This window comes from Globicephala melas, chromosome 6, assembly GCF_963455315.2.
Source record: "Globicephala melas chromosome 6, mGloMel1.2, whole genome shotgun sequence".
Taxonomy (NCBI): Eukaryota; Metazoa; Chordata; class Mammalia; order Artiodactyla; family Delphinidae; genus Globicephala; species Globicephala melas.
In genome coordinates, this window is record NC_083319.1 from 13,684,543 (window position 1) to 13,695,928 (window position 11,386).

The 11,386-nt window shown below is 41.0% G+C and overlaps 1 long non-coding RNA gene and 1 pseudogene across 1 annotated transcript; one reads left to right on the forward strand and one right to left on the reverse strand.

The window, feature by feature from the left end:
* Positions 1–665: 665 nt before the first annotated feature.
* LOC115854659 (kunitz-type protease inhibitor 2-like) lies at positions 666–1,458 on the forward strand (annotated as a pseudogene).
* Positions 674–8,562, reverse strand: LOC138842710 (uncharacterized). The gene is made up of 4 exons (XR_011377504.1): positions 8,451–8,562; positions 7,991–8,070; positions 6,648–6,809; positions 674–1,896 (listed from the first exon to the last, which is right to left on the reverse strand). It is a non-coding gene; the product is annotated as an uncharacterized lncRNA (long non-coding RNA).
* Positions 8,563–11,386: the final 2,824 nt, after the last annotated feature.

Sequence of the window (11,386 nt, forward strand, 5' to 3'; positions counted from 1 at the left end):
TGCTGCTCACTTTCCTTGCAGCCACAAAATTGTGCATGCCCAATGCCCCTGTTAGTACTGTTGAGGCAACAATTAACTTTCTGCCACTTTGGAAGGTCTAGAGCTCTCAAAAAAGTCTTGTGATGATTTCATCACCTGACTAAATTACCTGACACAGAGCTAAGAATGATTCAATGACTGCTTACAGAGTATAAAAACTGATTAATTCCACTCAAGGGGAAAAAAATCACTGACAAAACCAAACACTTTTACTAATTACTGTACTGCCACTCCATAAACACATGGTAGCTTTTATAGTAAAAAAAGATAGTTCCACTATGCTGAATTACAATCCCTTAGTTGAATGCTAAGCATAATTTAATTTTATTAATTTTGAGGGGATTTGTATAAAATCACTCCTTAATTTTATGAAATGCAGATTACAATACAGACTGTTTGCCATGATTTAATGCATAGCTTGTTTTTTTATTTTCTTTTCAGTCTATGTATATTTGATTAATAAATAATAAAAATAGAACCAAACACAGCAGTAGTTCTCAGCTTACCTTCTTCCAGTAGAAAAAGTTTCCATTTCTCCATGGATAAACCAATGTTTACGGAAAGTGTGACAAAAAGTCACTTTGTTTTTATATTTAAAAAAAAAAATCCTAGGGGTGGAGCCCCTCATGGCGCAGCTGTGTGGGCTGAGGCGGTACTGGGCACTCCTCACCCTGCTGGCATCGCTGCTCCTCTCCCGCTGAGGCGGCCGACGGAGAATGTGGCGTTCATGGAAGCAAGGGCATCTACTAAGAGTGAGGTGTTTCTCCAGCCACACACAGCTTTTGCCGAGTTTCGAAGAGTGTGGGGAAATGCCGGGCCTCCATCCCTAAGTGGTGGTACAATGTCACTGACGGATCCTGCCAGCAGTTTGTGTACGGAGGCTGTGGAGGGAATGACAATAATTCCATGACCAAGGAGGAGTGTCTTGCAAAGTGTGCTGGTGTCACAGTAAACACCGATGACCTGTCCAGGAATGGAGCAGATTCCTCTGTCCCAAGTGTTCCCGGAAGGCAGGATTCTGATGACCTGTCCAGTGATATGTTCAACTGTGAAGAACACTGCACTGCCCAGGCCGTTCCTGGGGCTTGCCGTGCATCCTTCCCACGCTGGTACTTTAATGCCGAGAAGAACTCTTGTGATAACTTCACCTACGGCGGATGCCGGGGCAATAAAAACAGCTACCCCTCCAAGGAGGAGTGCGTGCAGCGCCGCTTCGGCAAGCAGTTGTGTCCTGCCCTGGCCTGCACTAAAGCGGTGGTCCTGGCAGGGCTGTTCGTGATGGTCCTGACGCTCTTGCTGGGAGCCTCCGTGGTCTGCCTGATCAGGGTGGCGCGGAGGAACCAGGAGCGCGCCCCCCGGACTGTGCGGAGCTCTGGGGACGACAAAGAGCCGCTGGTGAAGAACACTTACGTCCTGTGAATGCCCTGCCGCCAAGGGGCTGCCCTCCTCAATCCCCCGTTAATGAAGAGAATCTGGGAAGGGAGGGGAGACAAGTGTTGAACGCATCTGTGCTTTTTCAAATAGAGTGATTGGTTTGTATTTGCGCAATCATTAGGGCTTTTGGTCTGTTTGTTAATCCAGAAGGTAAGAGGGCTGCTCCCTGGTCTCCCGGGATGGGTTTGCTTTGGAAATTCTCTTAGTGAAGGGCTGTGCACGTTGCAAATGGTCTTAGCCCTAGATCGGAGTCGGTTCCTCTTCGATTTATTTCTTTGCTCCACGTATAGTTTTCTTAGCTTATGTTGAATCCTATTGTCTCCTTTCCGATCACAAAAGTAATGTTTAATAGTTTCCTTTGTTTGTTTTCTGTTTTGTTTTGTTTTTTAAAGTAAGCAGAAACATGTTTTTTTAATTAGGATTCTGAAAGGAAGAAGTAAAATGTACAAGTTTAATAAAAATGGCCTTCCCTTAAAAAAAAAAAATCCTAAAAGTGGAAGGGAAAAGCAATCATTAGTTTACTTCCTATATATGGTTTGACTAACTTTTAGTAACCACAACCCCTATGTTCAGTACAGATTAGAAGAAACCTTATATTCAGACCATTTTAACTCTTCAGGGTATGTGGATTCTATCAGGAATAAACTTTTAATTTTTCTTTTAATTGAAACAGTATTTACTATTAAAAAATCACATGGCACTGAGAAGCAGAAAAGAAGATTTGAATAAATGGAGAGAGATATACTTGTGGATCAGAAAACTGGCCCTTCAGCCATCCATGCACTACGGACTTCTGCCAGGTGGTTAGCTTCCCTAAGCCTGTCATGAAATACCGACAGATTTCCTGCTTCCCTCAACTAGTCAACTGGTATCTTTGGATTTTCTCTTTCAATCTAATCCACCTGCCATCATCTCCCTGCCTTTTGAATTGTATACATCACTTTATCCCTTGAGTTTCCTTTGCCTAAAAAGAACCCTTTCTTCACCATTTTCTGTTCTTGGTAAGATGCAGCACTTTTTCCCCAGGTCACACCAGCCCAAGAGTAAAGTATTAAGTCTCCCAAATCCGTATGTCTCTGACTCTGATTCGGACTCTACCAGCACTTCAAGAGCTCCAGCTTCCCTGCCACAGCTTTGGGTGCCCCAACGGCTGCCTCATGGATGCTCTACAGAAAAATCCTCTTGATTACCCACTTGGTTGGCGCCATTTGCTCTTCTGCTGCTGCTGTTTCCTGGCGTTGCTAATGAACAAAACAGCAGCCATGCTGCCGTGGCCACCGACGGTACTATAGCTAGCTACTGGGACCCACCAACAGGTACCAGTCCTGATGGAACCTGCCGATGTCTGTGCCATGGGTCCTGTCCTCTGACACTTCCCAAGCCTTGCAACTGATGCTATTGACACTTTCTGTTCTCAGTGTTACAGCCACTATAATTCCTACACCATTTTCCACTTTAGCTACCATGCTCTATCATTCTGAGTCTGAGAGTTGGGCTGTAGAACTAAATGCATAAGCCATTTAGATCATCTGTCCACTAAAATGCTGGCCAAATGTCCTTCAATCAAACATAGGCTCCTGAAAAATCTTCCCTAGTTTAAAAAATTAAGCATTTATTTATTCTGCCTTTTTAGGAAAAACTTAATTCATCTCCAGTTGATAAAGGAAAGCTCCTCTTTATTGAAGAATGCTAGATAGTGATAATAAATGTAGAAAGAATGGGAGAATCAGAAAATCACCATTTGGCACCCCCTGCCCCTCAATGAAATAATTGATTCAAGCAACAACCATCAGTGGATGTCAAAAAAGATAAATAAATAAAACAAATATGGCAAAATGCTAGCACTTACTGAATTAAGTGGTGGGTAAATTCTTTTAATCTTCTGAAAAAATTTTTTTCAATAAAAAGTTGGGGCAGGGTCAAGTCTCCCTTAAGGTGAGGTCTTTCTCATGAGGACTGGTGTTCCTTTATGTAAATGGAACCCTGGAGTCACCTACCCATGCCAGAAGCCAGATATACTGACTTGTGAGGTGAGCACAGCTTCAGCCTGAGCTGAGAGCCCTGCTACACTTCAGTCATAGTGCCTTCCTGATGCCTTCCTCTTTCTGACCCTCTCAGCTCTGTTTCCTCCCATCTGTCTTAAGGACAACCCTTGAAAACAAATATGAGTTTACAATTGCATAGTCACAACAGGGAGCAAACCAGAACCATCTGGGGAGCTTTTCAAAAGATACACACCCAGAGCCTGACCTATAGATATTTCCATTCTTGGGCGGGCCTTGGGCACATGATCTTGAAAAAGTCTCCAGATAACTCTGATATACCTCTCTGAAAGAGAGCTGTTTCTCTGAAACTATACTTGGGCTTTTTCCTGAAGAATCTATACAAACATCCCTGACTTACAATGGTTCAACTTAACAATTTTTTGACTTTACAATGGCATGAAAATATGCATTTAGAAGAAACTGTACTTCGAATTGTGAATTTTGATCTTTTCCCAGGCTAGCGATGGCACTCTCTCTTGATGCTGGGCAGCCACGGCCCCCAGTCAGCCACACAATCACAAGGGGAAACAATTGATACACTTAAAACCATTCTGTACCCAGACAACCATACTGTTTTTTACTGTCAGTACAGTATTCAATAGATCGCATGAGACAGTCAACACTGTATTATAAAATAGCTTTGTGTGAGATGATTTAGCCCAACTGTAGGCTAATGTAAGTGTTCTGAGCACGTTTAAGGTAGGCTGGGCTAGGCTATGGTGTTCAGTAGGATAGATGTACTAAACGCATTTTCAACTTACAATATTTTCAACTTATGATTTCAACTTAGGTTTATTGGAACATAACCCCATCATAAGTTGAGGAAGATCTGTATACATAAGAAAGGATGGGGGCAGATTTAGAAACTGAAAAGATAAATATCAACTTAGGAAACTGAAAAAAATTCAAATTGTTGGTATGGTAGTTATTAATGCTGCTCACTGATGTCTAATTCTCTCTTTCCTAAACCCAGAAAACTGCACTTTCCCCTGCTTGTTTGAAGTTGGACCTAGCTGTGCTACTGGCTTTGGCCAATGAAATATAAGCATCAGTGCATGTGTCACTTCCAAGCAGAAGGCTTCAAGAGACAGCGCACAAGTCACCATATCCCCTTTTCCCTCCCTTGGTGATGGTGGAAGCACATGTTAAGATGTGCTGAGATCCCTGGGTGACTATGATGAAAAAGCCTCTGTCATCCCAGGACATGAAATGGGAGTAAGAAATAAAGATTTTTGTGGAAAATCATGGAAATATGGAAGTTGTTCATTAATGCAGCATAATCTACTCTATCTGGACTGATAAACTGGCAAACCTTCTTTCACGGAGCCAAAGCAATTTAAAGAGAATCAGTTCTGTCTTCATCAATGACTAAAAATTTACAGAGACGGTGTTGATAGAGGGAAACAGGGGAGCTTTAGGGTCAGAGCTACCTAAGTTTAAATCCATGGTGTCATTGTTTGTTGTAATAATAAAAATAGTATATAATGTCTGTGTAATATACAATTACTTTAGTAACCACTAACACTTATGAAGTGCTTACTATGTGCCAGGCACTGTGCTGAGCACTTCACATGGATTATTTCACTTATTCTTCCATAAATTGCCCAAGGTTAGAGAGCTAGGAAATGGTGGAACAAGGATTCTAACACAGGCAATGGAGGCACAGAGCCTGTGATCTTAACTACGCCTCTATTTGCCTCACTCATTTGCCTCTTCTATAAATGGAGATTAGGCAATATGCAAAAAGGTAACATGAGTGATTACTTATCATGACCTACGGGAATGCAGTACTGTAAAAAGACAGGGAGCACAGGCACAATAATCAAATGCTACATTACTATACTTGCATTACTTAATGGCTAGTATCGAAATGATCACTGTTAACTTCTTTAAAGAAAGGTTTTTTAAAGTAAAGATACAGTGTACAAATAGCACCCATAAAATGCCCAATGATGTAGTAACTGTATCCAGTAGCTCCAAGCCATTATGTCTTAAAGTCCAAGAAAAAATTTTCAAGAATAGCAAGAAGATATTTTACGCTCAGCTAGCCGCAAATGATATACTGGGATCATTCATTTTAATAACCTTATGTTCATATATCAATTGTTAACTACATAAGAAAACACCATTATTAAATGTGAAGCCATTTGTTCTGGGCCCTTTCTTTGTTTGTTTAACTTCCTCCTTTCTTTTGCTTCCTTATATAATACCGTAAGAGTACAAGTACAGACTTTCTACATAGACCGTCATGTCTTCTGCAAACAAAGACAGTTTTATTTTCTCCCTTCCCAATCTGTATACCTTTTACTTCCATTTCCTGTCTTATTCATTAGCAAGGACTTCCAATATGATGTTGAAAAGGAGTTGCCTTGTTCCTGATCCTAGTGGGAAAGCTTCTAGTGTCTCACCATTAAGCACGATGTTCACTGTAGGTTTTTCGTACATGTTCTTTATCAAGTTGAGGAAGTCCTCTCTATTCCTACCTTACTCAGTTTTTTACGATTAATGACTATTGGATTTTGTCAAATGCTTTTTCTGCATCTATTGATAGGATCATGTGACTTTTCTTCTTTCGCCTGTTGATGTGATGGATTACACTGACTGATTTTCAAATGTTACACCATTTTATATGTAACTGTATATAATTCTTTTATACATTGTTGGATTCCATTTGCTAATATTTTGTTGAGACCTTTTGCACCTATGTTCATGAGAGATATTGGTCTGTAGTTTTCTTTTATGTAATGTCATTGTCTGATTTTGATATTAGAGTAATCCTGGCCTCACAGAATGAATTAGGAAGTACTCCTTCTGCTTCTATCTTATGGAAGAGACTGTAGAGAATTGGTATAATTTCTTTCTTAAATGTTTGGTAGAAATCACCAGTGACCCCGTCTGGGCCTGGACTTTCTGTTTTAGAAGATTATTACTTATTCAATTTCTTTAATAGATAAAGACCTATTCAGATTGTCTATTACATGATCTTTTGATAAGAAGGGTTCATTCCACCTCTCTTGCTAAGATCTTCCATAACTTATGGCTTCATAATTTCCTTCTCAGTTTGGCATATGCCTTTTAGTCCATTGTCATCTCTTATCACTCCCACTCCCTGCATATCTGACTACTTACATTTCTCCCAAAATGTCAAACTCTGTCATACTCCCATGCAGTTACAAGGGCTTCTCTGTATTCCTAAGGCATCCTTTTCTAACTTGTATTTATCCTATCGAACTCAGCTTTCTGCAGAAGCGTTTCCTGATGTTTCCAGGCAAGTTAGCTGCCGCATTCAACCTGTATAATAGAGAAACAAAAATTATTCTTTAAAATTACCAAAAAAGTCCAAACTTTTTAATAGTTATTTTAAATGTTCGACGTAATTCAAGGTATGCAATAAATACTGACCTGGTTGTGGATTGTGTCCTTTATAAATTCATTATCTAAGACAGACAGACACACTTTGACACAGCACATCAACGACGATACAAACACTGAACAATAAAGTATCATTTCAAGATAAAGGTGAAGTGTATATCAAGATTGAAGACAAACTGAGTACTCATTTAGGTGTATGCTTAGATGTGTCACTTATTAGGAATGCATTACAAAATGTTTGAGTCTTTTTGTTTCTTTTTATTTATCCTGAATGATTAAGCGCTTACACTCTGAAGTCATATAGACTTCAAACAAACACTACTTATAATCTGTGAGATCTTGGGCAAGGGAGTAAACCAAGCCTCAGTTTCCTCATGGAGATAAAAAATAAACAGTAACTGGTAGTGATATTAAATGATGGTATTGATATTACTTGAATTATTAAAAATAGTGTCATTATGTAGACCTCTCTTTCATTCCACATACAGTGATGGATAAAATATTTTTTTATCATGAATCCTTAGTGCCCTGTGAATAATAGCCTGTTGAAAAGAGAACCCTTTCTCCAACATAGTGCCCCTTTATTCATTTTTATAACTTTGACAGAAGTAGTTGAATACAGCGGCCACTAGATGGGGCAACATTCCTAGCAGAGTAATCCTTCCTAACCAAGAACTTTCAGTATTTATTAAAAATAAATCATGTCTAGAAAAATAATCACTCATAATTATAGGTTACCTGGATACATTTTACAGGGAAACATACATGACTTTGAATACCTCAGAGATATTAATATGAGAAAACAAGCAGGACAAAGATTTGAATACACCATAGTCATATGTGGTATTACGGGCTGAACTGTGTTCCCCCCAAATTCACATGTTGAAATCCTAAACCCTGGGACCTTAGAATGTGACTGTATTTGGAGGTAGGGTCTTTAAAGAGGTAATTAAGTTAAAATGAGGTCATTAGGGTGGGCCCTAATCCACTACGACTGGTGTCCTTATAAGAAGAGGAAATTTGTACACAGAAGTGTACAAAGAGAAGACGATGTGAAAACACAGGAAGAAGACAGTTATCTACAAGTCAAAGAGAGAGACCTGGAACAGATGCTTCCCTCAGGCCCGTTAGAAGAAACCAACTCTGCTGAACCTTGATCTTGGACTTCTCACTTCCAGAACTGTAAGAAAAATATACTTCTGATGTTTAAGCCGCCCAGTCTGTGGTGTAAGAAAAATATACTTCTGATGTTTAAGCCACCCAGTCTGTGGTACTTTGTTATGTAAACCCTAGCAAACTAATACATGTGGAAAGGAATACCAGAAAAAAAACTCCATGAGGGCAAGAATTTTTGTCTTTTTTGTTCATTGTTTTATCCCAGGCACCTACAACGATGCCTGGCACATAATAGGCATTCAACAAATATTTGCTTTGTGAACTGATAAATAAAGAAGATTAATAAAATTCTTGCCATAGATGACTCTATTAAATACCACCAATGTTTCAGTAATGCTTTTTATTTTCATAAGACCTGAGGACACAAACACCCAGTGCTCTTACCAAGTGCTGTGGTGTAATTGGTCTGCTGCCACAGCTCAAATGTACAAAAGCCACTGGTGAAACTCCTGTTATGACTCCGTTCCGGAGTAATTTCCTGAAGAACAGAAGAGCTAAGAAGACAAAAATGCTGCTGTAATACAATAAAAGTGAATTAGTCCACATAGAGAAACAGATCAACCTAGTTAGACCCATCCTGGTGAAAATGCCACATACAGACATAGCTTGCTGGTACTGCTGTCCCCTCAAAAGCATCTGGTTAGCTGATTTCACTGCAGTCACTGTGAACAGCCTGGAATCATAATTTAAAGGAAAAGAAAATAAATAAGGACTTTTCTCTGTTGTTCTTAAAGCATTTCTTATGTGGACATAGGAAAAAGACTAATTAAATTTCCTTCTGACTTATTCAATTATGAATTCATGGTGCATGTCTGTCTCAAACCCATCTCCATGTCTTAATGTCATCGCTGTCACCATCAATCAATACTTAATTTGGTACCCTGAATATGCTAGGGAAATAACAGCAAAATAAAACTTGAAAGAAATATGGAATAAATACTCTGATTTTAACTTATATGCAAATATACTTTAAATAACAGCTAGAGGAAAAATTCACCAAAATGATAATAGTTCTGTTAGAGGCAATAATAGGAGAAGTAATTCTTTCTCTCTTCAAATTATTTGTAATTTCATATAATAAGTCTCAGTTTTTAAAGCATAAAGTTCTCAAAAAACATTCTAACTTCTAATCACTACTGGAAGAAATTTTAGGACTAGAAATTCCCCCAAAGGGAGAGGGTGATACAATAATATTTATTTTTAAAGTACATTTAATCAATACATTTATACATAATATGCATAAGAAAGCCAGAATACAACAGTTTCAGGGGCAAGTGAAATTCAGCGTTTTAAAATCTAAATCTGTAAATTCCGATCTATTCTGAAAGTAATCTAAAAATCAAGTCAAGTCTTGTTCTCAGCTTGGGGCCTGGAATTAGCTCCCGAACTGATGCAACCTGAAACGAGGGCCAACAAGTGTTTACCAAATTCTTTGTCCCAAAGGGTGAAGCCTCTTTTCTAATTCTCCAGAAATGATGCTGTTGGAATTGCCTTGAGAATTGAATCAACGCAGCAGGCAGGAGTACAAACATTAAATTCATTCTGAAATATTTTCCTTTCCAGCAAAAATGCAAGCTAAATACTTTTTCACAAATTGATTATGCAATGTGTAATCAAGCCCTCCTTTATTAAAAGTTTTAATTAGCAGCCTGTGCATTTGCTCCTCATTCCTGGGAACCGCGGCATAAACAGGAAGTTCATGCCTCTGGGGCTTATTCGTTATGGAATGGAAAAAATGAAGCTGTGGACTTTCTCCAGGATAATTTAGAGAGAAAGGATCATTAAATAACTGTACTCCCCTCCTTATCTGCTCCAGAAGGCTTATAAACCAAGTGACTGCACAAGCTGTACTCCACCCCCAGGAATATAAGCAGTTCCTTCCCACATGTGACTGGAGATCAACTTGAGAGCTCTGCATTAGCCGTGAACCACACACTAGTGTCTGTACCCCAAAGCAACGATGATCAGCCACTCTCTCAACACCTGTTAACAATCGTGTGTGCTCCACTTTCTACCCTGACCACCACAAGGCTCCAGACCTAAAACTAGAGAGAAAGTCTACCATTTCAATTACCCAAACACCACAGAGTGTTAGATATTACAAGGCCAAAGGGAGAACTTTGTGGTGATGGAATAGCTCTGTATTTGACTGTAGTGGTGGTTATACAAATCTATGCTTGAGACAAAATGGCATAGAACTATATATACATTTGCGCCACTGTCAATTTCCTGGCTTTGATACTACAGATAAGTAAGACGTAACTATTGGGGGAAACTGGGTAGAGGGTACCTATAACCTCTCTGCACTGCCTTTGCAACTTCCTGAGAATCTGTATTTATTTCTGCATGAAATGTTTTTAAAAGTGCACCTGCTTGTGTGCATCACCATACTTTGGACGGTTTGCATTCGGACAAGTTTTATCGAGAATAAAACACAGCCTGGTTTTCAAAGGTGAGGTTTCAGCCACCACCCAGCACAAAGCGTGAGGTGCGGAATACTATTGTCTGTGCTTTTCCCTCCGCCTGGGATTCCCTTTCCGACCTCCCGCCCCGCCAGTCCCCCTTCCCAAGGGTGGCTCCTTCTCATCTTTCAGGTAACACCTCAATGCCACCTCCTTACAGCAGCCTTCCCTTGTCCCCTTAACTAGAGTAGCTGCCCTCGGCTATCCTCTGAGTCCCCCGTGCCCTTCGTCGCGCTCTTCCCCCCGTATAATGACTTGTTTACTTGCTTGTTACCTGTGTCAACTCCACGAGGGCGGGCCCCGTGTCTGCTCCTTGCCCGCTCCGCCCCTAGCAATGAGCACGCTGCTTGGCGACGGCAAGGGCTCGGAAAGGATTTTACTTGAATAAAGGGCACCACACTCGAATTCACTCCCTTGGGCTCGAGGGTGGTCGCGCCGCTTTCTTCCCCTCACACGATGGGTGCTCCCAGTCTAGGGCTGGGCGCGGCGCCCTCACTCTGGCCACACAACACAGGTGCCTCTCTGCCTCCTCCCTTCACTCGGACCCTACCCCGCCCAAGGAAGGCACCATTTTCTTCTAATTCGTCTGCCCAGAAGGGGCGCCTTTTTCTTCTTCGTAGCCTTTTCTCAGGCCATCCTCTCTACCCCGTCCCCTGTCTCTTCAGCCGCAATTCCTAGCCCTGTGGCCTCCGCCCCTCCCTTCCGGCACCGCCCCACCCTTCCGGTGCTGCCCCCGGCCCGGACCCCCGCCTCAGGGGTCCTTCGCCCCTCAGGCCACGCCCCTCAGCCCTTGGATAGCGGGAAGCTCCCCAGAAGCTGCCGCGCGGGAGGGGAGGGCGGTGGAGGGTGGGGGCGTGT